This window comes from Meles meles, chromosome 7, assembly GCF_922984935.1.
Source record: "Meles meles chromosome 7, mMelMel3.1 paternal haplotype, whole genome shotgun sequence".
NCBI classification, from domain to species: Eukaryota; Metazoa; Chordata; class Mammalia; order Carnivora; family Mustelidae; genus Meles; species Meles meles.
The window spans coordinates 80,586,617-80,613,907 of record NC_060072.1 but is presented as its reverse complement, the minus strand read 5'-3'; the positions used below and the strand labels follow the sequence as shown (position 1 = coordinate 80,613,907).

Sequence of the window (27,291 nt, the reverse complement as noted above, 5' to 3'; positions counted from 1 at the left end):
TGATGGCTGAGGTCAGGATTTCTCAGCTGTTTTTTAAAAGCGTATGCCTGTGTTGCTAAACACATAGGTCTTCCATTGATGGTATCTGAATTGCTAAATAAAGTCACTGTTGGATTAAAACACTCAAAGCCACGAGTCAGAGTTCAGCTTTGTTTTTAAGGTACCTAACTTCACCCCACCCCTTTTAGCCACTCCTTCTACAGGTGCTTCCTCACCTGGTTTAGAATTACAGAGCCTACTTTGGTGTAAAAGTTCATCCAGCTATGGTTTAATCCAAAGAATAGGTCACTTTTCTAAGTGTAGGACTGCTATCTTGTTAACCTTGACCACCACAGATCAATATTTGCTCACCCAGATCAGAGAAGGGGGACGACATTGATTAAGGACATTGGGCCACAAAGGTCTGAAGTAGGTCTTCTATTTTTTTTTTTTTTATGTCTTCTAGTTGATGAAAGCCGAAAGCTAGTTCTAAAAATTTAGTAAATACCTATTAACCACACAGTAGAGGCAACAGTTTAGTTCCCTGGAAAACACTGTGAGAAAAATGCTATTAAAAATTTATCACATGGGGCGCCTGGTGGCTCAGTCGGTTAAACATCTGACTCTTGATTTCCGGCTCAGGCCACGATCCCCGGGTTGTGAGATCAAGCCCCAAGTCGGGCTCCACACAGGGCATGGAGTCGGCTTAAGAGTCTGTTTCCCTCTCCTCCCTCTGACCCTCCACGCTGGGAAAAAACAAAAAGAATTTGTCACATGGAAGATATTTTTCAGTATTAACAATGATAACGATTACTAATTGAGGGTCGTGTACCACAAGAGAGAAATGATGTAACCCTTCTGTCAAAATTTCGGATCTGACTTTCCCAAATAAAGCAGAGAATTACCGATTATGAAGCCACAGTGCATTTCATGGGAGGCGTAGGGCTTTGTGTGTGTCATCCCCTTATTGCCTACAGCGATGACATCACGAAGTAGATGCTACCATTGCCCCTGTTTTAGAGACTAGGAAATGAAGGGTAGCACAACTGGCAGAGAGCAGAGCTGTTCAGTGAACCGAGACTGGAAGGTTATCTTGTGAATAAGGATAACGTTTCGTCTATCAGAGGCTCCCCTTCAGATAAATGGTAACACGAACATGATTGTTGGTTTTTTGAGAAATAGAAGATGTATTATTCCTGCCTCAGCCAGAAGATGACTGCCACATACATTTCAAGATATTTAACTGGATGATAATATTAAAGATATTTCAGTTTTAAATAAAAATGGGATTTAAAAAGTAGGATTAAAATTCATCTTATAGGGGCGCCTGGGTGGCTCAGTGGGTTAAGCCGCTGCCTTCGGCTCAGGTCATGATCTCAGGATCCTGGGATCGAGTCCCGCATGGGGCTCTCTGCTCAGCGGAGAGCCTGCTTCCCTTCCTCTCTCTCTGCCTGCCTCTCTTGTGATTTCTCTCTGTCAAATAAATAAAATCTTTAAAAAATAAAATAAAAAAAAATTCATCTTATAACTTTTATATTGGTGAATTCAATAGGATTTTAGTTCTAAAATTGGAAGACAGATGCAAGGACAAATATAGGAAAATTAAGGACACTGAGCTATTTTTAACACTTTCAAATTGAGATGGCAGCTGTTGTTAGTGTCAGAACTTAAATAACTTTGCTTCGTTAAAAAATAAATCCACAACATATGGATTTAAGCATATTGTATACTTATTGTTTGTGCTTATTAGGAAAAGACACTCTGGTTGAAAAAATGAGAAATTCTCCAGGGTGCAGAAAATCAGTCTCATTAGAAGGCAGGCAATTATAGTGTTATCAAGATATCTATACTCAAAAATGTTTGATACTTCTAATTTAGCCAATATCTACAGTAAAACTAGTTTTCATGCTAATGAAATGAGAGCGTGGTATTAGGCTGAGTTTTCAATTCTCTTATTTTTGGAATTACAAGCTCAAGTCCAGAAGAGACATCCTGAGACTTTTTAATTCCCACTCCAAACTCCAGAAATTCATGTCTATCTGATGTGCAGAAAGAAATCCATCTACGATAGAAAAAAACACCCTTCAGACTACCAAAGAAAATACCCCGCTCTTCTTAAGTGCCTGGTTAAGCATTGAAGGCCGCATTTGCCTTTTATCAACTGAAATTCCTCTCCTCTCCCTTCAGACTAAGACCTCAGGGGCTGCAAGGTGTCCTTGAGTCTGAAGGACGCAGTGAGCCTGGTGGCTGGAGATGGAACCAGCCCATGGAAGAAATGAAACAAGGAACTCTAGTTATAAAGATGACAGATTGGACATACACATTTGGCTCTGTCCTCTTTCAAAATTTCACTGAAGTGACAGTAAATAAATTATTTTTAAAAGGATATGACCCACACAGGTGAGAAGAATGGGAAAGAAGAAAATAACAAGTTTGGAGGCTGAAAACGGGAGAATAGTAGTAACTGACTTAGAGGACCTAAGAAGGCAGATCCTAATAGAGATGTGAAGAAAGCTGAGAAGCAACCTAAGTTATACCACAGAACTCCCAAAAGGCTCAAGAAGTCTTATGCTTAGGTGAAGGTAGAACAGAGGCTGTCTTACCTGTGGGGCAGTGGAGGGAGGGGTACCTAACCAAAACCAGAGCAGTCACGTAACAGGCCTCCTCCACATTGTCCATCCAGGTTTCACCCTGTAGACAGGAAGGCCTTCTCTGGAGAATCTGGTCAGTGGAATAGGAGGCAAAGATGACACAAAACTAAAGATCCTGACTTTGGGAATTCCCCAAAGAAACAGCCCAAGCTATATTATCTTAGTTTAGAGTGAAGACAGAATTGAAAGGCTCCCTTTCCCAGGCCCCATTCTCCTAAAGACAGATAGCTTGCAATCAACTTCTCAGTGAAATATGAACAGATAGGGACACCTGGTGGCTTAGTGGGTTAAGCGTCTGCCTTCGGCTCAGGTCATGATCTCAGGGTCCTGGGATCGAGTCCCACATGAGGGTCTTTGCTCGGCAGGGGGTCTGCTTCTCCCTCTGCCTGTGGTCACTCTCTCTCTGCTTCGGAGAAATAAATAAGTAAAATCTTAAAAAAAAATATGAACAGATAGCCAAGGATCATCAGACATTGGAAGAAATACCTAATATGAAATGAGTACAGAGAGATAACAGAACAGATACTACCCAGGGAGAAATCCCCTTAAATGTATACTTAATATGATCTGAGAAAGGAGACTATACTATACCCAGTAAACAAGAACAGAATGCTACAAATAAGGAAACTTCATGGGCAAACAAAGGAACGCTTAGAAATTTAAAATGGAAACCATTCACTGGAAGTCTTGCAAGCGACAGTGGTAGGAAATTTCCTAAAAAGTAAAAAACACTGAGAAATGCAAAATAGGAGAGAAAAGATGAGAAAATTGGAAGTCTGGTTTAGGGAACTAGCATCTAAATAGGAGGAGAAAATGAAGGAAAGGATATCATCAAAGAAATAATTCCATACATTTTCCAAACTGTAAGACATGGATTTCTGGATTGAGAGGCTCACCAAATCCCTAGTGCCGAGTTTGAAAAGAGGCACATATTAGAGTTAATTTTAGAATGCGAGGGGCATTATAACCTTCCAGAGAGGAAAAAACGAACAGGTTTCATGTAAAATGTGAAAAATCAGAACAACAACACTAAAAGGTAGAGGAGACAGCAGAGCAGTACCTCCAGAATTCTCAGGAGGAATCAGTTCAGGCTTAGAATTCATGAGTCTGCCAAAGCATCAGTTGAGGTGAAGGGAACATAAATGGAAAAGCAGGCCTACAAGGTGTTAAGAAGTTAACCTCCCATGAAAGGGACTTGGGATAGAGTGAGGGTGGAAGTTAGTAGAAAATGTGTGTTTTTAATAAAACGAAAAGAAACGTGGCACCTGGGTGGCTCATTCAGTTAAGGGTCTGACTCTTGATTTTGACTCAGGTCTTGATCTCAGGGTCAGGAGATGGAGCCCGGAGTCAGGCTCTGTGTTGGGTGTGGAGCCTTCTTCGGATTCTTTCTCTCCCTCTGCCCCTCCCCCTGCTCATGCATGCTTTCTCATAAATAAATAATCCATAAATCCATAAATAAAACCTAAAAAGGAGGAAAAGAAAGAGAAAGAAATCAAAGTAGTAATCTGTCTTCTATCTAGAATAAGTGCAAGTAAATAGGAAAGGAATCAGTACAAAGAGATGAACGTGGTTGCTTTGGGGAAGCAAAACAGGAGAGAAACAAGGGACTGATGTTTTTCGGAACAAGCCTTTTAGAATTGTTTGACTTTTAAACCACGTGCCTGTGTAATTTCAGCTTGAAATTTCAGTGTAAATTCAGCTGTGAAACTAAATTTTAACAAATGGAATCAGCCAGGATGGGCAAAGAAACTTTGTTCTCATTTTATTTTAGGAATGTGGATCTTTCAGTTTGATTAGTCCTTTGATAATAAGTAATAGATAAATTTTTCAGATTTAATTTGAGCTCATCAGCCCTCGGATTTCCCAAGGTGTTTCTGTAGGTCTGCATGTGTTCGTGAAAGCATTCTTTGTGGCAGTAATTAAGTGGTATTTGGATAACCGTTTCTTATGGGAACGCTGACAAGAGATTCAGGGGAAGAAAAAAAAATTATGAGGGTCTTTCTTCCCCTGCCGAAGAATCATGAGCTAAGAGAACTATCTGGTGGGGGAATCTGATGGTTTCCTGGAGCACACAGAGGGAGATATGAAATGCAGAAAATAAAAGGTTCTTAAATCCCAGAATAGAAGACATAGTTTCAGTTGCTGCAACGTGAAACTAATTACTTTTATTAGATCATTAATGTTTCATGATTTGGGGATATATTCGTATATACCATGCAACTGTTGGACTATTTTATTGCAATGATGACGCCTCAAAGGATTTTGAAAAGCAACAAATGCATTTTTGAACGGTTATAGTCTGGGGGTACTGCAGATACTAAATTGAGTAGCTTCCTAATATACAATGAGATCGTATCCGTGTTTTGTGGTGTAATAATTTTTTTAGAGACACATTAAAGCTCTGAGCAAGAGAGGCGATAAAAACGAGGAAAGCATTGCAGATGTATAAACATCTACAGGGAGTAGACCATGAATCACTGCAGGGCCACGAGCAGCTCGTACTGTCCTTTACGCCCCAGTGCCCAGCACAGCTGCTTACAGGCATTTATGTAACAAATACTAATTGAGTAGCTATTATGCACCAGGCTCGGGAGCGACATCAATGCACGAAATGGATAGAAATCCTTTTGTACGTGGAGCCGGCTCGCCTCATGGTGCAGGAGGCGGGGCCAGGGGCCAGGATCAAACAACGCGATAATTACCGCGTAAAATAATCATCTGGCTGATGGGGGAGGTGCTGTGAAGATCAATCACTCCGGAGAAGGAGCAGAGCAGTGCGCCGTCCAGAGAGGGCAGGGGAGGCCTTGTAAATACGGTGGCCACTTTACAGGTTCACTAAAATGTTGAAGTTCTTTCTTGACCATAAAAGATGCATCCAACTCTCTGGGGACTTTGTTTGAACCTTTTATTTGGTTTATCGGGGGACCATCTTACTGGGCATTCAGCACCTCGTTAGGGTTTAAGCAGAGACAGGAACCTCCGAAGAACCAAGGCAGGGACACTCAGTCCCAGTGAGGGGAGCGTGGTGGGACGAAGGAGAAGCAGGCAGATTCTAGTTGCCTAGACCTCACAAGTCTTTTGGGGCCTTAGCAATCCACCAAGCTCTTTGCAATGTACAAAGGATTCCCTATAATCATGGGAGGTTGTTTGCTTGTTTTTAAAAACACCCTTGGCATCCCAGAGTGTACAAAGCACAGGCACTTGCTTTGAAAAAGAAAGAAAGCCTTATAACTTAACCTTTGATCCCTTAGAGATCCCCATTTAGCCTCCTTTTCCCCAGTTAGTGTCCTGTTTCCCACACGGAGGTGCCTGAGTTTCTTTGAAATAATCCTATTTATATATGTCTCTAATACACATCTCCCCAAATAGGCTGGGGAATCTCAAAGGTCAGCTTTTAAATCATTTTCACAGATACTGGATTTCCATACCTTTTCCCCCAGGGACCCTGATTTGGGAAAATAGGCATTTGTTTCTAATTTTCGGGGAAGTCAGACAAACAAAGCCAACAGGTCAGAGCCTCCCCCACAAGGCCAGACCCTCAGAGGGAATTCAAGAAATTCTTCTTTCTGTTAACCTCACAACTGCAGGCTTTCCCTTTGCGTCTTGCAAGCCAGTATCCTCTCTTAATCTGGTTTTTATCACCACCTGCAAAATCCACATGGACACCTGAAGATTATTCTGGGTTATCTGTGGGCATATTTCTTTCTGTCTCTGCCTCTCTCTCTTTCTAACTGTGTGCTGAGGACACAACCCCCGAAGCTGAAATGCATCCCCCCTGCCCCACTCCCCCACCCCCGCCACCTAACCCTGGTGATGAGACCCTTGTCTTTTGAGAACACAGTGTATGGAGTAAATGGTGCTTGAACTGAAGATTTCCCCTGGCTTTATTGGTGAAGACAGAGAGTCCTTGAGTACCCTGCAAGCACAGTGCCCTTGACTATGCTGCCTGGCCTTTGTTGTGCGATGAGCTGTTGGAACGCGTGTGTAAACATCCCAGTGAGGGGCAAACTCAGGGCATCCCCTGTGCAGTGCCTGCTGCTTTTGAAGTGTCTGGTGATGGTACCATTGTCATGCCCGCCGGAGGCCTCCTTTGTTCTACAATGGCAAGGCTCTGAGGAGCCAGCTGATAAGACTTGGGACCCTGGTGTGAAACTGACCCTTTGAACTAGGAAGGATCCTTTCAGATAAGCAGGCCCTGGCATTTTTATCACACAACTTTTTCTTAGAGCTCTTAACGGAGCAGGTTAGTGTCATTGCTAGACATGTAAAGAAAGGTTTTTCAGGCTCTCGGGCAATAACACGGTGACATAGGACACGGGCTATGGACCCTTTTCTTACAGAAATGTGGACCTTGCAAGGATCCATCTCAATACAGATTTTTGGGAAAACGGCATCGATTCCAGGGATTCATTTGTTTACCATTTTAAAAATTAGTTATACCAGGAATGAAATACAGATGAAACCCAGTTAGAGAATTTTTCAAGAAAAAGTTACGCTTTTCAACTGAAAAATGATTTTGATTATCTTTCAAACTGAAAGGCATGAGTTATTTCTTAGGAAAGGTCATTGGTAGAATGGGAAGCAGAAAAAAAAATAGAACAAATGTTGGCCATTTTTAAAAGATTTTTTGTTTGTTTGTTCATTTATTTGACAGGCAGAGATCACAAGTAGGCAGAGAGGCAGGCAGGGACAGAGAGGAGGAAGCAGGATCCCTGCAGAGCAGAGACCCCGACGTGGGGCTCGATCCCAGAACCCTGGGATCATGACCCGAGCCAAAAGCAGAGGCTTTAACCCCGCTGAGCCACCCAGGCGCCCCTGTTGGTCATTTTTTAATCGACATTCTAATGTCCTGAGTGTTCCACATCTTGGATATTCTCGTAAAATTAATTGCATTCGCCATTCAGCCATTCAGTCACTCAACAAACCTTCGTGCATCCTTTCCTGCCTGGCGGATGCTGGGCTAGTTCCCGGGTATAGGACTGAGTAAAGCAGTCATAGTTGCCAACCTCAGAAATCTTCCAGCCCAAAAGAGACCACAGACATTGCGCAAATAATTAAGGGGTGAACAGAATATAGTAGGAAAGTGACAGGTGCTGTGGGAACATTCTTTTTGAGTCCCTTAGAACTTCATTCTGGTGTGTGCTTTAAAGAAAGAATTTCACTTTCCTTTTTCATCAGTTCTGTGAGAGTGTCCATGTTTTATGTTCAAGTTTGCTTTCCATCTTTTCCTTCATGTTAGCCTAAATGCGTCTCTAGACAGTTTCCCAAAATAGAATTTTCCATTTCAGACTAAGGAGTTGCAGATGAGTTAGAGAATTTAGGGTACATGCCTGGGAACTTTCATTTGAAGTTCTATATACTCTCTCAACCCCGAAGAGACAAAAAAGGGTTGGTGTGGCTTCTCAGACTTCCAGGCCCGTCTCTGTCTGTGGTCTTCTCAGTAAGAGCGACGCTCACCGCCAGCAGCCGTCTGCCTTCAAAGGGAGTAAGTGCAATTGCTTTTACTTCACCCCTCTGAGGTATAGCAGTGAATTTTAAAATAGCCTCTTGGTTTAAAATGGCCCCGTGTGTATACAGCTGACCTCCATTCTTAGGTTTTCTAAATGGAGGAAAGCAGAGAATTACAGGATATCACAGTCAAAAGACCTCAGAGATCATCTGCCATTTTGTGGCTGAGAACTGAGGCCCAGAGGGGTGAAGGTCTTCCGAGCAGTTGTCCGCAGAGGCAGGAGTATGGTGACAAGCCTTGTACGCCTCTCTATCCCAGACTCAAGACTGGGGTGCCGTAGCCTCCCTAGGGCCCTAAAAGTGCACCCAGTCCCCCTCTGAATAATCCTTTTCCTTTTTTTAATGCTATGGTACTTTTCTGCCCAACTGTGTTCGAAGGCAGGCAACTCCAAGATAATTCCCAATTTTTTAACCTAGAGCAAATTTCTCTCCCTATTGTTTTTCTTTTAAACAAACACACAAACAGTAAAGCTATTTATAATAGCTCTCTAAGTAATAAATACATAAAGCTCTGAAGAATAAAGCTATTTATTCAACCATTCTGTATCAATGAGATCCGTTGACGGATTTCACATTTCTAATTTGGCATATGTTGTATACCTACGTCTAAAACTGTTGAGCCCAGACCAATAAAGGTTATCCTGAAAACTGTAGCAGGGATTACAGATTTATTACCACTTGCTTTTTTTTTTTTTTTTGACCCCAAACAGCAGCTCATTTGTGGGAATTACATTACACATAATGTTCAGACATACTTCAGTTTTAAGCCAAAAAAGTTCAAGGTAGTGGTACAGGATATTCTAACAGGAAAATATGTTGTGCTAAGATTATTGCCATATAATAAACTTCATAGTGCCCTTAAGCAGTATGAGTACGGAGGATCCTTTATAAAAATACTTAGTCCAGGGCCAGCATTCCACCCCCTTCCCTTTTTCCTGTTCCCTCCCTCAGAGCCACATTCTCCAAACTTTTCATTTTCCGCTATAACCAGTACAAAAGAAGGACTATTATCATTTAATGGTTTTTTTTAAAAATTGTAAAAAGTGTTCTCAATCATCATTAAAACATACTTTCACTTTCATTTGTTTATACAGTTAACTTTTATAAAACCCCAAAGTGACAAATTGATGGATTAATTCAAAGAAATTGACATAATTGCATTTCATACCCTGGTAAAAATCACACGGGAACAGGAATTGTAATCTAATCCTACTGTGTATCCTCAGATATGTAGTTACCGTGTTCTGTGCCTAATGAGGAAAAATTAATACTGTCAATACTGCGATTCAGCCTGGCGATAAGCTTATGTACCGTCTGTCACATGACTAGCCATAGTCATCTTCTCTTTCTCCACATTAAACCAACACAGATGTGCTGGCTTTCGAAATACCCGTCAACATCATTGACGTTCCGCTTCCCACTCAGCCCAACACAACCTTCACTGATGGTGTGATGGGGAAGGGATGTTAGTTCCTCCTGAAGTCTTCCTTACTGTAATATAATAATAGCTACCGAAAATTCTCCTATGCAATAAAGCAGTTAACTGGTGGACAGCAGTGAATTTACATCAGTGGGAACAGCACTTGTCTCAAAAGCTTCAGGAAAGTGCAGTTCATGTATAGACAATGTGCTGAAAATACAAAATCTATGCCTAATCAAAATTAAGTGTTGCATGTCCTCAAAATACTGGGTTTAAATATTAGATGTGGGGCTACCTGGTGGCTCAGTTGGTTAAGCGACTGCCTTCAGCTCAGGTCATGATCCCAGAGCCCCAGGATTGAGTCCTGCATCGGGCTCCCTGCTCAGCGGGTAGCCTGCTTCTTCCTGTCCTCCCTGCTCCTGCCCTCTCTCACTATCTCTGTCTCTCTCTGTCTCTCTCCAATAAATAAATAAATCTTCAAAAAAAAAAAAATTAGATGTGGAATGGCTTTACATTTCTCTTGGTTTTTAAATACTCGTGAGAAACCATAGTTTTCAAAGGCTCTGTGGATTAAAACCAGCAGCACAGCCACACCAAAAGAAAAGTTGCCCTTAATATAATCAAAGAGAAGTTAACTTTCACTTAAAAAAGACATCTTAACTGAAGTGGGTCACATCCCTAAAATGGCATTTATCCTTTCGGAACTTTTCGTGAAGGAGATCTGAGGCTCACTCGTCCCCATGACTGCTTCCCGGGCAGTACCAAAGACCTTATGGGGCCCAGCTAGAATCTTCTGTTGACTCTTCAATGAAAACTTAAAGTAGCTCTTCATTCTCATTCCACAAATTTACCATTATCGCAGGAAATCTAGCTAACCAAAGTGGTGTCCTATAGTTCAGTGGTTCCTAACCTAGTTACAAATGGCAATTACCTAGGGAAATAGTACGAAAGGCAGATTTCTGGCACTAAATCCGACTTACTGAATCAAAATTCATAGGGATATATGGTCCAGGCATCTGTATATTTTTTTTAATTTAATTTTTTTATTTATTTCTTATTTTTTTATAAACATATAATGTATTTTTATCCCCAGGGGTACAGGTCTGTGAATTGCCCGGTTTATACACTTCACAGCACTCACCATAGCACACACCCTCCCCAATGTCCATAACCCCCCTCCCCCTCTCCCAACCCACCTCCCCCCAGCAACCCCCAGTTTGTTTTGTGAGATTAAGAGTCACTTATGGTTTGTCTCCCTCCCAATCCCATCTTGTTTCATTTATTCTTCTCCTATCCCCCTAACCCCCCATGTTGCATCTCCATGTCCTCATATCAGGGAGATCATATGATAGTTGTCTTTCTCCGATTGACTTATTTCACTAAGCATGATACCCTGTAGTTCCATCCATGTCGTCGCAAATGGCAAGATTTCATTTCTTTTGATGGCGGCATAGTATTCCACTGTGTATATATACACCACATCTTCTTTATCCATTCATCTGTTGATGGACATCTAGGTTCTTTCCATAGTTTGGCTATTGTAGACATTGCTGCTATAAACATTCGGGTGCACGTGCCCCTTTGGATCACTACGTTTGTATCTTTAGGGTAAATACCCAGTAGTGCAATTGCTGGGTCATAGGATAGTTCTATTTTCAACCTTTTGAGGAACCTCATGCTGTTTTCCAGGGTGGTTGCACCAGCTTGCATTCCCACCAACAGTGTAGGAGGGTTCCCCTTTCGCCGCATCCTCGCCAGCATCTCTCATTTCCTGACTTGTTAATTTTAGCCATTCTGACTGGTGTGAGGTGGTATCTCATTGTGGTTTTGATTTGTATTTCCCTGAAGGCATCTGTATATTTAAAAAAAAAATTTTTTTTGAGAGAGAGAGCACCCAAGTGGGGTAGGAAGGGTCAGAGGGAGAGAGAGAGTGTCTTAAACAGGCTCCACACACAAATGCAGAGCCCCACACTGGCTTGATCTCACAACCCCAAAATCATTACCTCAGCCAAAATCAGGAGTCAGCCACTTAACCAGTTGAGGCCCCCAGGTGCCCTGCATGTGTACACTGTAGGGCTTTGCAGAAGATTGCCAGCTAGCTTGGCATCGGTTTCTGTTCCATCACCAGTGGTGTGGATCACCTAATTCACATCCATAATATCTAATGCAAGCACTCTTGCCCCATTCTACAAGCAGAATTTTTAGTCAATTGAATAGACATTTTTGGAGTATTTGGGCAGGATAAGACAGTTCCACCTTCACTAGGAATTACTGGCCTGCAGCCTACAAAACATACACACCCAAATCCAAATCCATCTGTCCCCATGCATACAGGGTAGGGGTGGACCCTTGGCAGTCATGCAGTCATGTTGAATTCTCACCCCAAAGTTTTTTTTGGGAGGTGAGAGGTAGCCATTTTTTAACCCATAAACCGAGGAGCCATAGGGTTCTGTTTTGCAGGCACTTAAGGGTTAACCAGAAAGAAGCAGAGAAAGAAAACGAGGAAGAATATTGTTTAGAATCTGAGGGACTCCATTTCTGAACCAGGGCCATTTTCGGAGGCTCAGCCACATTCCTGCTGTTGCTTTCTGAGACACTTCTGTATCCTTCCAGTAAACTACCCCTCCCCACCCTTTGCCTCCTCAAATTAGTTTGGTTTCCGTTATTTGCAGCCCTAGAGTCCTCACGAATCCAAACCTCATTCAGTATTTTCCACACAGTCCAGGTCTCATTAGCATGGCTCCCTCTCCCTCACGTCCCTGCCCAGCTCGGATGCCCCCCAATGGGGGAAGTCACCCATCCGTGGAATCCGTTCCAGAGTGACTGTTCGTCTTTTCTGCCCACTCAGTGTGCTTTTTTGGAGGCAGGTATCCTTTTGTTCCTAGTCAGGATATTCTCCTTAAAGACACTTGAATTATAACAGAGTGGTTTTCCCACTCTGCCCACCAAATTTCTCTGAACGAGAGGTTTGCTCTCCCGGCACCACTCCCAGGACTTCTGTCCAGGAGACATGCCTCTGAGCTGATCCTGGCTCTGTTTTCAGAAACATGCACTCCAGTATTCCCATCCCTTGCTTTTTAAGTACCCTCATCTTGTATGATGTAGACTTTTCCTAAGACCCCACTTTTCTTTACATCTCCTTTCCCTTTATGGAAAACCATCAACAGAATTGATATTTCAGTGGGATTAGTTTTGGGAACTTCTAAAATCCACGTGTGATTTTTGCGAGGAAGTGGGGTTTTTTTTCTGTTTTTTTTTTTGCCGTGAACTCAGAATTTAAACTAGATGCGTGTCTCAATCCTCTTCTTCCCCAAGAATCCCCTGTGTCACATCGTTAACTAACCAGAACTCCCTTGAATTACAAGCAGGTAGGAGATGGGAGGTCCCTGGAGAGGGATTTGTGCCGGTTGTAGGAACCTAGGCTTCATCTCTTTATTCAGTGAGTTGAGGGAAGGTATGAAGACATTGTTGGGGTCAATTGGAGATGCCCACAGCTGTGAATTACCCGGAAGCTGGGAATATTCTGATGTGTTTTGATTTCGGGCTTTCACATTTCCTGTGAGTATAAAACCCAGAAGAAAAATTAGCTTGCACGATTTCCGTTACTTTTAATTTATTTTTGGTTGTCTAGTCCTTTCCTCAGAACAGGTAATGAAGTCAGTGGCTCTTACTATTTTGTTCTGTATGTCTGTGTCTCATGAAAGAGCCGTAAACAGACCATCTCTTGTGATGCTATTGTAAGGTCTGTTCTCCTTTCTCAGTCATTAAGTTCTGCATTGTGATCATCTATTGGGGGGAAAATTCCAGGGGTTTTAGTGTGTCTTAATTTCTTTACTACCCAACACTCCAAAGAATCTGTCCCCTGTGGAAAATGAGTGTGAGGGAAGTCTGGACATGCTCATCCCAGGTGGGAATAACTCAGCCCAGGACTTTACTAGATAAGTAACAGGTGTGAAGTGTTGTCAAAAGGCTCTTCTCTTTGACAGCTGAATTGAGCCATAAAATTTTTGAATAATTTATGCATGTCTGTGGAAGCCCAGATATAGATTGTTAATCCAGGGTTCAGAATGTACTAGTGTCAATTTCACTGTGAAATCCTTCAAGTTAATTTTCCATCGTGTCTCTTATCTTTGGCATAGGTAAAAATACTCAGATTGCCTCATTCAACCAGAATTTTGTAAACTATTGTCCATGGTGTTAACATCTTCTGTTTGCTTCAGAGTTTATCATAATCATATGTTTCCAGTTTATAGTTTAAAATATTACAAGATGGCCAAGACCGGGGTTAAGAGATCTTTAAAACATCTTTAATTTCAGTTAACTGCTAAGTTGCATACTCTTCTTGGAAGCTGGATTTTTTTTCCTCCAAAAAAAAAGGAAAGAAAAAAGGCAAAGCAACATGTGGCTTGTTACATTCATTGCTCTTCTTAGCGTGTTTTACATTAGGAGGTTATGAAAACCGAAGACTGAAAGGTCCATAAAGAAAACCTTACAGGGAAGGAAAGAAATAGAGAAAAGAGACATCTGAAACTTGGCCCTTTTCCCCCATCTGCCCTAAAAATACATTCCAGTGCACAATGTAGGTCCCTGATAGTTGGGAATAGAAAGGAGCAGAGAGGGAAATAATTTTTTTTTAAATCATACTTTTTAAGAACCATGGTGAAGCAGTCCCTAAATTTTGCCTTTAAAAACTATCTAGGGGGCGCCTGGGTGGCTCAGTGGTTTAGGCCACTGCCTTCGGCTCGGGTCATGGTCTCAGGGTCCTGGGATCGAGTCCCGCATCGGGCTCTCTGCTCGGCGGGGAGCCTGCTTCCCTCTTGCTCTCTCTGCTTGCCTCTCTGCCTACTTGTGATCTCTCTCTGTCAAATAAATAAATAAAATCTTAAAAAAAAAAAAAAAAACTATCTAGGATGTGAGACCATCTGGGGAAAAACTTACAAAACCGTCTATGTCCACTCACTCATTCCCAGGCCAGTCTGTAAAGGAATTGTTGGTTCCACCTCTACTCAAAACAGAGACTGCCACCAGGAATCTACCCAGTGACGGTGGTGGCTGCCGTACCTGTTGGCAGAGTCCTGGGACTAATGCGGCAGAACCCCCAGCTCACTCTCTCCTGATTTCTCCTGGCAGTGTTGATGGTAACAGTGAATAGTATCCTTATAATGCCCAGAAAATGTGCAGTTTATCTAGTGCACTAGTGGTCATGTGGAATTCTGTCTCCCCTTATAATGCTACTGTAAAATAAATGTGTATTACGCAACATCAAAATCATAATGCTTCGATGTTCCTATTACAGGCTTTTAAGAATTCCAAATATTTATGTATGCCATTATCATATTCATCCTCCCTAAGAACTTTCTTAATTAAGCATGAGAAACAGAGTGGCATTTTTCTGTAGATTTTAATATGCCTGATTGTGGGAAAAAAAAAGTGCACTTCATAAAAGGTCTTCCTAGGGATCAGACAGTAGCATGTTCGAGAAAGTCATTTTAGAGTTTCTTGGGAAGACAAGGAAATGTTTGTTCATAAGTGTTGCTCACACTAGAATGTGCCTTCCTCCTCCATCTTTGTCATAGTGGCCCCATTTGAAGAGGTTTTCTAACCGTATCACTGGATTCTTTCAAAAAACGCTTGACTCTTCCAATCTTAAAAACAGGCTATTTTATAAAACTATCTTCTAATGATCCTTTCAGTCCTCACTGAATTGCTCCCCCTTTCAAATGTACTTTTCCAAAAGGAAGAGAGAAGCATTTCAAAGATTCCTAGATTTCAAGGATTCCTTGTTGGAATCGATGGAAAGGGAAGCTAAAGATTCAGAAATGGTCAGGAATGGGAATGTGATTTGGTTTATTACATAGGCTACAAGGCAGTCAGCAGTCTGAAACCGGAACAAGCGTTTGAGTGAAGTAAAAATGTTTGCCCCTCAGAAGGAAGCAGATTGTCTTTACAAACCTCTATGATGTAATATGAGTCCTAATGGTCTCCTATTATCTGGGCTTATCTGCAAGAAATCTTTGTTGGGGGACATATTGGAAATTAGAATCGCCCAGAAATGCTGCCAGACAGATTAGTAGTTCTATGATTTTCATTTTTCATTTGCTGCAACTGAACTGAAGGACCTTAATGGGAAAAAAAAAAATGGGGTGCTTGGGTGGCTCAGTTGGCTAAGTGTGTCTGCCTTTGGCTTAGGTCATTGCCCTGGGGTCTTGGGATCGAGCCCTGCATCCGGCTCCCTGCTCAGCCTGAAGTCGGCTTCTCCTTCTGCCTCTGCCCCTCCCCCCTGCTTGCTCTGTCTCTCTCAAATAAAATCTTTTTAAAAAATACACACACACACATACATATCATAATGTATTATGGTTCTGGGAGTTGCAGTGTAATCAGTTTTGTCTGACAAGTTGATTAGTGGCCACTTTACTTCAGTGCCGTTGCCTTGAGGATGCCGTGTCACCCACCGACTTAGAAACTGAACCATTCTCGTGGCTTGTTCTTCGTTCCAACATCATTTGCCTTTAAGTGGAGGAGGTGATGGTGGGGCTGCTGAGCCCATCCGAGAATGAAAACCTCATTTGCATGAGAGCTTCGTATGCCCTGGGACTGGTAGTGACTGATAGGGCAACAGAGCCGCTGTTATGGGGATGATCTTCAGAAACAGGCCAGTTTTGTTGTACGTGGACAATAAGATGACGTTATATCTGTAGAAATTAAAATGGTGCAGTGAACTCCTTCAAAAAGCTGATGGTATCCTTTATCTGATGATCTCCAAGGTTGGGGGCTGGGGGGTTCTCCCTCTTTTGAGGCACACAACTCTTTGGTCCTGGGGCCAACAAAGCTAAGACATTCATTGAGCTCCCCTTGGACTGACCAGTAATGGCTTCATTTCTCCCCAGAATAGCATGATATTTAAAACTTCTAGAATTTTCTTCCTATTTTCTGATGATGTTGCTGGGGGACAAGCTGGGGAAAACAAACCGTTTTATTTTGCTATTTCTAAGAAGTGCTGCTTTAAAAAACAAATAACAGAATTGTTTAAGACGATAGGCTTTGATGTCAGACCAGGTTTTGAATCCAGACTCTTGTACTAGCTATCTGAGGGATTGAGGGCACGTTGTCTTACTTTTCTCCTTTGTAACATGAAGAATATGAGGTCTATCTGATGCTGTTGCAAGGATTTTTAAAAAGATATTTGTACAGGATTTAGCACAGTGCCCAGCAAAATGAGTGCTCTTTAAGTTACAGCTGCTATAAGGTTCATTTAGCATGATTGCGTTCTTCCCCCATGTATTATCACAGAACATGTAGTCACATCACTGTATGTGTCTGACATACACATACAGATGACATACAATTCTCATACTTGACTCCTCATTCTTCCCAGATTCCACCACGGTCTTGAAGTTACTGAATTCGCCCAAAGGCAGACCCTATACCAGGTGCTCAGTGAAATGCTAGAAGGCACTGCTCTCTTTCCCTAAAGGGGGTTAAGGATGATCGCAGCCTCCAGTTCCACCAAGACCTCACTTTTATCCCTGACAAACAGCTTCTTCACCGTGATCATCTTTGGAGAAAACACACCCATTTTTTCCTTTGACATTCCCGGTTTTCTTCTCTTTCTCTATCAGCCATTCACACCTTTACCCAGGATTGTGATTTGTCTCCAACTAACCTAACTTCCGGTTTCATCACTCTGCACACCCCAAGGCTGACGTTATAGATCTCCTATCACTTTACATTGATTTTTGTGTCTCAGAAATTCCTCTTCAGCGTGGTCGACAGCAGGCTGTTAATGATTTGGTTGTGTCTCAAAGGTTGGGGTGTGAGGCAGTGTGAATGGGTGTTGGATCCAGCCATCTTGCTTATGGGACCGCAGCCCAGGCCACTCAGGGCTGTGGTGCTTCTGCATCTGACTGGAGAGGGGTCTGCTCCTGGAGCCCCGCTTTCTGCACCTGGCCAAAATTAACTTTACTTAACCAATATCCACCCCAGCAAGTCGTCTGTACTATGCTCTGTCCTGTGACATAAGAGAAGGGGGCGGACGCTGCTCTCAAGAAGCCTCTCACCTAGAAACGGGATTACCAAACTCAAAATTCTGACAACTTGGGAGAGGCTGTCCTGTTTGTCATGATCTCTGTTAATCCAGCAACCCACCATGACTGTTTTCCCTGGACTTTTGGGATGGGCTTGGCAGAAGGAGAATGGAAGCATTGGGGAAAGCTCTTTCACGGAGCCAGAAACACCAGCAGGTCTATTCCTCAAAAATCTCTCTCTTCCATATGCTAATATTAACCAAAATAGTGACTGTTGCCCATCCTTACTGGAGTAGCCACTGAGTGAAAATGAAAGCCTCTGGGTTCTCTCAAAAGCTGTATGCACCTGAGAGGAGACTTACATCACTCCAGTGAGTAGGATCTCTGGTGGAGAAAGACAAGAAGCTGTGATTTGGATGGAGGGACTAGACTGAATAAGCTGGGAGTCTTAGGACTAATGGAGGATTCTGGATCAGGGGACACACAGTGTAGAAACCCTTGGTGTACTGGGGCCTCAGGGAAGAGCAGTCCCAGGACCCAACCCAAATGAGGTCCTGAAGTCAGTTGGCCGGGCAGATCAAAGTGAGTGGCTAGTCAGCGCAAAGGGTCAGGAAACAGCCTGGTAGGGTTGGAAACCCCCAGTCAGAGAGCCCAAGGTAGTTCAGGTAGTGGTGATAGTGCTGGGGAACTCAACAGGGGCTTCAAACGGAGGGCCCTCACCACGAAGAACTCAGGAAGGTACTGGACAAACTGTGAGGAAGGGAATTCAAAGGAGGAGAATGAAGCCAGTCACATCCCTGGTGGTCAAGTGATGAGAGGATGGGGAGGGGTGAGTCAGGCTGCGTGGTACCTGCCCCCGCAGGGGGAGGGGGGTGGAGGAGTGGGGTCGCAGCCACAGAGGGAGGAGGGACAGAGTCAACCCGAAAAGCTTAAAAGACACAAAAATCTGATAAGTGACCAAATGAGGGTAGGCAGGAAGGAGGGCACCGGAGTGGAGACTTTGGACTGATTGCTTTGCGGCTCACTCGGAGTATTGGTGGCCACGGGGGGACTGGGAAGAGACAAGGAGGTAGGACATCAGTTTGGAGGTGGGTGGAGCACAGGATTAGAAATTTGAGTTTTCCAAGGAGATTTCAAGTGAGCCAGTTCATTCCTATCTGATCTCAGAAGCCAAAAAGAATAAATGACCTAAGTGATAAGTGTCATGAGTCTACTTTAAATATTGAAACTGGAAAATTTAACCTCAAATCAGCTGACACATTTTTTTTTAATCTAAATAAAAATGAAAACAACAGCTTGATCGTTGAGATATAAAAAGGATACTTAGTATGTGCAAGGTCTGTGTCAGGTTCTGTGGAGAATCCAATGTGCACAAGACACTCCGCAAATATTTACTGAGAATCCCTTAAGTACCAGGCAAAGTGTCTAATATACCAGGCCTGTGTATCTATCAACTGAATAGCACAGACGGGTTCCCTGGCCTTCGCCCCTCCACGATTCAGTGTAAACTCAGTGTTGAAGAGACTACAGCTGTGAGAGTAAAGGAGAAAGGAGATACTAAAAGTAACTTGCAATAAAAGACCATTACTCATCTAGAACTATGTGATTCAGGACCAATACAACAATTTGAAACGCAGATCCTGTCCCTGGCACGGTCTAATTAAAGCTTGCCAACCAGTCTCCTCTACAAAATCACCTCATTTAAATTCCCACGGCTGCAGAAAGGGACTTGGGATCTCAGATAAGATAAAGAAATGTTATGGAAAGCTTTGCTGACCTTTTTGTTTTCGGCAAGAGGCTTCTGGCTGCTTGAACTAATTCTTTGCTGACACCTCTCTAGGAACACCTTGATTACTTACGGCACACAGTAACGGTGTTAAAAGCTGGCATGCCTTTGTTGGTCTGCATTCTCCCTTGGGGACGGTCAACCATTTTAGGTGGTGGAGCATTTAAAGAGTGTAAGAAAATACACAGGTGAGCAAAATAGCTTTGCACATGTAGTTTATGAAATAAAGTAGCCAACACTCCGTAATTTTCAAGTTTAAGACAAAGCAATACCTATCATTTAGATGTTTTGTATAAAGCGCGAACGGCTAGATTGTAGACCCCGACTTCCCATACCAAGGTGATTTTCAATGCCATCTGACCTCTGTAGTAGCAGCTGGGTAGTTCTTCTATGTAGATCGCTTTCCAGCCTAAACATCGTGCTCCTGTTCCTTTCACAGGCATGGACCCTGAGCTCTTTAACAGTAGAGGATGTAAGTACTATGTTTAAAAGGTGAATATCAACAGGAAGATAAAGGATGAGCCTCGAAATGTAAATCCTGGGGCAGCTGGGTGGCTCAGTCGGTTGAACATCTCTCGTGGGATTAGGTTCAGTAGGGAGTCTGCTTCTCTCCCTCTCCCCCCACCCCTCAAATAAACAAAGAAAGGAAGGAAGGAAGGGAGGGAGGGAGGAAGGAAGGAAAACCCTGGGCGCCTGGCTGGCTGGACTGGTAGAGCCTGTGACTCTTGATCTCTCGGTCATGAGGTGAAACCCCATGTTGGATTTGGATGTGGAGATTAAAAAAAAAGAAAGAAAAATGTAAATCCTTTGTCTCCCCTGGGCCATGAGAAGTATTTGCTATTTCCAGTTAGAGCTCACATCAGGGCTAAACTTTTGGTTGTCTTTCAAGTAAACTACGGGAACGCTGATTCACTTAGGAAGGTCCTCACCCCATCTGACACCCTGACCTCCAGCAGACACACTGGGCGGCCACAAGTCCAGTTCCTTCACCCTCAGACACACTGTCTTGTCTTCTCTGCCCTTGAATACTGAGGTAGCTTCTAAGCTCTTTCCATCTAGTTTCTCTGCACAGCTCTCTGCCCTCCCTCTAATTAGTCCATAGATACAATCTTGTCTCTCTGCTCTGCCTTAACTTCTGTGGCTTCCGTAGCCCCCAGAATAGCGTAGAGGTCCTGCCTTCCTTTGGGCACAGTCTCTAACCCCTCCTCGCTATGTTCCTGTCCTTCTGTCACATTTATCATGGTTTACTAAGAGATGCTGACTCTTCTCAAGTTTGATCAGCTCAGTCTGGCCTGGCCCCTGTTTTCCACCCTAGCTCTACTCCAAGAATTACTGTGATCAAGTTCTTCTAATCCTTAAAGCCCCAGATCAAAACCTATCCCACCTGCCCACTTCCCTGAGCTTCACCTCCTAGCCAGAATTGATTGATCAGCATTTCCTCTTATTCCTGGATTATAATTTTAACCATGCCTCTACTGTAGTATAATCATGATGTATCATGGTTTGTTATGTATTTTGAAAAATGAAATTACTTTCCCCACTCATCTTGTATATTTTTCTGAGCCTTTTGGAAATAAACTAAGATATAAATAGAAAGTGAAATTTTCAATATGAACTCCTTAAGGGGAAGGTCTAGGTCTAACAATGCTGCCCTTCAACACGTATCTTGGAATCAACGAAAGAATATCAGTGAATCAGGGGCACCTGCGTGGCTCAGTGGGTTAAAGCCTCTGCCTTTAGCTCAGGTCATGATCTCAGGGTCCTGGGATCAAGTCCTGCATCGGGCTCTCTGCTCAGCAGGGAGCCTGCTTCCTCCCTTCTCTCTCTCTGCCTGCCTTTCTGCCTACTTGTGCTCTGTCTGTCAAATAAAAAAATAAAATCTTAAAAAAAAAAAAAAAAGAATATCAGTGAATCAATGGATGGATATGGGAGGCATCAGCTTGAGTAGCTCCCGAGCTAATACATCTGACTCCTTGCAAATGTGGGACTGGTACATCCCTTCCCAAAGCACTGGAAATAAATGCAGTGGAGATTTCACTATTAAAGTTCATGACTGAGAGGAAGATACAGGGAGAGGAATTATGTGTTCATGTATTTTCCCATGTCAACTATGAATTAAATCAGGAGCATCACCTTCTACCTCTGAAATTTTCTGCCTTATATTAATATTATAGTATATTCTCTTGTTTCTTAAACTGTAAAAGTTTTATCTGATCATTATAAATAGAAAAAAGGTATAAATGATATGAAAATACATTTATTTTACAAATATAAATTAAAAAGTGATTGTTTCCTATAATCTGCCTTCCCCTAGAAAACATATTAATGGGGGCACCTGGGTGGCTCAGTCAGTTAAGCATCTGTCTGCCTTTGGCTTGGGTCATGATCCTTGGGTTCTGGGATTGAGCCCTGCATCAGGCTCTCTGCTCAGCAGGGAGCAGGCTTCTCCCTCTGCCTCTCCCCCTGCTTGTGCTCTCTGTCAGATAAATAAATAAAAATTTTTTTTAAAGATTTTATTTATTTATTTGACAGAGATCACAAGTAGGCAGAGAGGTAGGCAGAGAGAGAGGAGGGGAAGCAGGCTCCCTGCTGAGCAGAGAGCCCAATGTGGGGCTCGAACCCAGGACTCTGAGATCATGACCTGAGCCGAAGGCAGAGGCTTTAACCCACTGAGCCACCCAGGCGCCCCTAAATAAATAAAATCTTAAAAAAAAAATTTAATGGTTTGGTATTTATATTCCTCTAAATAGTTTTGCTAGGCGTATACTAGCTTATGTATTATTAGTTGTAACAATGTGATCATACTATATATTGGGTTTTGAATCTCAGTATATCTTGGATACCCAATGTGTGTAGATCTCTCAATAATTATTGGAAGATTTATTCTTTATTCCATAACATTTTGGTAGTTTTTCAGTAGTGAAGTCTTAAGAATGTTCATATTAAACCACAGATCTACAGAGGTAGAGAAAGGTGAAGAACTTAAGGTCAAGATACTTGAATATTATTGTAATTATCTGTCCATGAAAAATAACAAACACTTCCCGGGGTGCGAAGGGGGTATTCCAGAAAAGTTGGGAGGAGGACTGGGGTGGGCGAAGACAGCTGCTGGTGTTTACTAGAAGTTATAACCCTGGGCAAGAGGGAAACGAAAGGACCTGACTCCCAGTGCTCCCCCTCCGGCTTGAACTATAGACTCAAGACATCTTAGCTGGAAACACCTATCTGGCATTAGCGTCCTAGCCAGCTACTGAGTTTTAAGAGACTCAGAAAATACTAGAACTGGTGGAGCCTCCAGGAGCACCTAGTTTGAGGTGAGGAAGCCTGAGGGGCCGACCTGAAAGAATGGGGAGTGGGGGGTGAGGGTGGGAAAAGGTATTATGGGGGCGGTTTGGGAAGAAGCCCACCCAGAGCTGCAGCAACGCAGCTTCCCTTCATCTGTTCCCACCCTGAGATGCTTGAGTTAAAAAAAAAAAAAAAATGGATTCCAACCGTTGATCTTGCCCAAAACACTAGCACGTTTAGAAACGAAGAAAATGAATACCTTAGTGAAGTGATGTATCCCAATGTCGGGGAAGGAGTGATTGACAAAGAACAGACGGGTCAGGCTCCTCCCTGCAAGCCCGGAGCCTCTGGGTACTTCTCTGGGAGGAGTCAGGTCCCTCCCCGAGGCCCTGTGGGTGGGGGAGGGGATGGACAGCTGGGAGGACTGCAGTAGTAAATCTAAGGAGGGCCTGGGTGCAGAAGATGTTAAAGAACCAGTGCTCTCTAATCACATTGCTTTAAATGTAATCAAAGGGCGAAGAAAGTAATTGGAGGCCTAGAGAAGTAACCCTATTATAAAACACCGTAATGCCTGGGAACTCTAGGAAGAACCGGCATCTGCCTCGGGGCCCTTCCCTGGGGTGCTCAGGGTAACTAGAACTTGCAAGTGTGCAGGAATCCACCGGGGTGTATTGCCCAATCTGAGGCTCAACAGCAATGTTTAAAATGAACAAGAAAAAGAAACCATTTTATATAGCCCTTCAGTGGTAACAAATCTGGTAACAAGCATGATGAATTATGATTATTCCTCTGGATCTCATTTTTTTTTAAAATCCAGACAAGATGTAGGATGTTGCAGGTTATTGTCCACTCTACTGTCTACCCGTATGACTTCGTGATTTTTTTTAAGTTATTTTCATTAGAAATTACATACTACATACAGGTGTATTTTGAGATTCTTCTGGTTACCTGTCTGTATAGTCAGAGCAGCCAAACTACTGTCCTAGACTGTGCTGCGCCTGAAGACTGAAGCTTAACATTATTATGGCAGCTGACCCTCCGATTTATTCACTGAGGTGTCACTTGAATATTAGAGCCCTTGATCTCTCTTCTGTTCAGAAACTCCAAGACATCCGATCACTTAGACTCTTCCTAGAGACCTGGTATTTGCATACAAATTCTTCCCAATGTCTGAGTCCAGGAGCAATTCTTACTCTTAAAAACTAAAAAGCAGGTCTCTTTTACAAATGAAAAAAACAGAGGCAAGGTCACCATATACAAACCACAGGAGAACCAAGAAATAGCACCAAGGTTTGCTTTCTGTTTTGTATTTTATCTCTTTCTTCCAGATCCAGGAGAGCTGGCAGGCCTTTGACAAAGTGCTGCCTCTTTCTTTCTTTGCCCTTGGCATTTTTCTGGTTTTCTAGTATAGTCTCCTCCAATAGGACGGAGGTTTTTTTTTTTTTTTTAAGATTTTATTTATTTATTTGACAGAGAGAGAGATCACAAGTAGGCAGAGAGGCAGGCAGAGAGGCAGGCAGAGAGGCAGGCAGAGAGAGAGGAGGACGCAGGCTCCCCGCAGAGCAGAGAGCCCGATGCGGGGCTCGATCCCAAGACCCTGAGATCATGACCTGAGCCGAAGGCAGCGGCTTAATCCACTGAGCCACCCAGGCGCCCCTAGGACGGAGGTTTTTAGGTTAGAACCTTTTAGGTTAGAAACAGGCTTACTTGCCCACATGTGGTGTATATACGAGGGCCTGAGAAGAACATCCAAAACCCATTTGCTAATTTGACTCGTGTTGATTGAGCGTGTCTGCTATGTGCCGGGGAAGATTCTAGGTGCTGAGACTATGGCAGAATCCCCAAAGTCTCCGCCTTCTGGGGGAGGAGAAAGACAGCAATCATGAACTAACAGACCCATCGGGTCAAGCAAAGCTAAGAGCTACGAAGACAAGTAGCACAAACCAGAGGGAGAGGCGATCTGGGGGGTTAGGAGGGCTGGAGAAGGCCCCTCTCAGGAGGTTGCGGAAGAGCAGAGACCAGGACGGGGTGAGGAAGCCAAGTCCTGTGAATTTCTGGGCTTCCTTTCTCAGCTTCCCCTCAAGTGTGATCCGCAAGCAATGAATATTCCACCTGACTGAAACAAAAGGCTGCTGGCTGGGGGCCTTGCTCCCTATGCAGCCTAAATTCACCCTTGACAATAACAATGCCTTTCAGACCCTATGAAGGTCTGTTGCATTTAGACTGAACATCAGCAGAAAGCTTTTTAACACTCTCCAAAGTGCTTCGTGGGGACAAACACGGACAATAGACAATAAAGCTGACAGTACCTGTTGAAATGGTAACAAACAGTATTTATAAGTAACTGTCTTCGAGGAATCACACTGAAAATGGCTGTAATACTGGTAAGTGTTGCTATGTTTTGTAGTTTGGGAGGGTTCTGTGGCCTTGGCTAATGTGTAGCGCTCCTTTAAAAGCTATTTCTAAAAGGATCCACCTGGCTCAAAAGCGTCCGTCCTCTGATACCCCCTTTATCGTAATGGTATCATAATTTAGGATTTACTTAAGTCCATCTCTGCAAATTCTGTCCTCTAGATACTGTTCAGTGGATGACTTTCCCCGAGGAAGCCCACACAGAATGAAATAGGAAAAAGGAAATCTGACCAAGGCCTTCATGGTTAATTTCACAGGTCCACAGAGGAAAACGGTAACCTTGAAAGCCCCCTGCCCTCCCTCCCACAAGTCCCCACACAGTCTGAAGGCCAGAGGAGCTCTACCTTGCAGCTGTTTAGGAACTGTCTTCAAAACCTCTGTATTGGCCAACAGAGAGCCTATTTGAATTACAAATCCTGTTGTTTGAATTCGTGTTTCTGAATTAGTCTACCAGCAGAGACACAAATTTTTGTCTCTGCCACTTTAAAACCATCGCTTAAAAAAAAGCTTCTCCTCAGCTGCTTCTCCTCTCTTTAAGGCAAAGATAACAGAAACTGGCCAGAGTTATTTACTTGATGGCTCCATTTATGGCAACTTGTTTGTGTATTTTTAACTCACAGTTACAATGAGCTATTGTTGAGTTGCATACTGTCGAAACATATATATTACAAAGCACTCCCAAGGAATCCTGATGGTTGGAGGATTTTTTTTTTTAACCTTAGAGAAAAGGTAGGATGCCTGAGGAACTGGTGACCATTTCAAGTTGCTTTTATTTAAAAGCACTTTATAAACGGACAAAATCCTTACATTTTTAATTAGGGCATCTTTTTCTCTCCCCTCCTTTGGCATTTTACCACCTTGTGACAAGGAGACTATTGTAGAAATTAAAATCTGTAGTTCAGAAGAGATGGGTGCCTCAGGTGCTGGTTGTACTAATCTATCATTTCTTTCTTGGCAAGCTTTGAGGCCCTGTTTGTGCTTCTCTTAGTCCTTTCTGTAGATAACTAATGCCAAACTTCACTTTCACTCAGTGTACCTAGGAGACAGCTCAAAACCAAGATTAGACTTACGTATGAGACACGTTCTTGTGTCTAAATAATGATATTGAATTCACCTGTTCATAAAAATGCTTATTCATGCACTCGATTAAGTGTGTCCCTTGACCTAGCACCTTTTCTTTTGCTGTTATTTACCGATAAAAATAAATCTCCTGCCCTAAGCAGTAGGAATCACTGCGAAATGCAAAAGCCCTAAGAGGAGAATTCATATGTTAATGAGCCCTTCCAAGTGAGAACTTGGTTAAACGTGCCATTTGCTGACATCATGTTTATGGGACTGAGTGGAGATGATTTCTTTAAGAGGTGGCCTTGCATAATTCTCCCAGCGTTTTGTGGCCCGCGCGTGCACCTGCGGGAGGGGGAAGTTTACATAAGCGTTCTAGGGTATTTGCATCTCGGCCGCTCCTCTCACTAGGGCTCCTGGGAATGGAGCGGGCGGACGGAGGTAAGGTGCTCCAGCTGCGAGGCTGGCCAAGTGGGTGGGTAACTTTTCGAGGAATCGTGTGCGCGCAGGACCTCGTGGAGACCTGCCAGGGGCACGGTCAGCAGTGACAGTTCCTGGAAAGCAGGCGGCCGCGAGATCAGACTGGGCAGACGCCTCCTGCGGACGGGAGCCGGGTGCCCCGCGGGGCTGGGATGGCGAGCCGGGCGGCCGGCGGGCCGCGCTCCTAGGAGGGTAGGAGCCGCAGGAAGCGAAATGGTTACTTTTTTAAATGCGGGCTCTGGTTACTTTTGAAGAGCGCCGGCCCCGGGCGCAGAGCGGACGCGGGGATTATTCTCTCCCCGGTGGATGGTTCTGGAGAAACGCAGCGCTGGGGTGTGGGGGATGCGGTGGCCTGGACGAGGCGACTCACACACGGAGGAGCCGAGTCGGCGACGCGGGCGGGGACAGAGGGTCTCCGGGGAGCTGAAGGACCCTTTGCCGGACCCCCCACGGCTGGTTAGGGGGCTGCTGCGGGTGAGGACCGCCGCGTTGCACCGAAAGGGGGCTTGAGGGGGTCAGCGGGTGTGTGCGCGTGGGGTGGGGGGTGCATCACGGCCGAGCGGGGACTGCCGGCAGCGACCCCCTACCTGTCGGGCGGGGCGGGCGCTGAGCCCCGACAGGGGGCGCGGCCCGCCACGGTTTACCAGGGGCCCTGCGCTCGCCGCCCCCGCGCCTCCGTCCACG

The 27,291-nt window shown here is 43.8% G+C and overlaps 1 protein-coding gene across 12 annotated transcripts in view; it reads left to right on the top strand.

The window, feature by feature from the left end:
• PRICKLE1 (prickle planar cell polarity protein 1) overlaps positions 1-27,291 on the top strand; it is a 113,906-nt gene that overhangs the window by 64,003 nt on the left and 22,612 nt on the right. Inside the window, exon 1 of one of the 12 annotated variants that reach the window (XM_046013426.1) lies at positions 26,781-26,799. The exons of 9 other annotated variants lie outside the window; for them this stretch is intronic. The gene's annotated coding sequence lies outside the window, so the exon portion shown is untranslated. Of the gene's footprint in view, positions 1-26,780; positions 26,800-26,880; positions 27,082-27,291 lie in introns of those variants that run through there. 2 more of the 12 variants (XM_046013422.1, XM_046013425.1) reach the window with 2 other exon arrangements.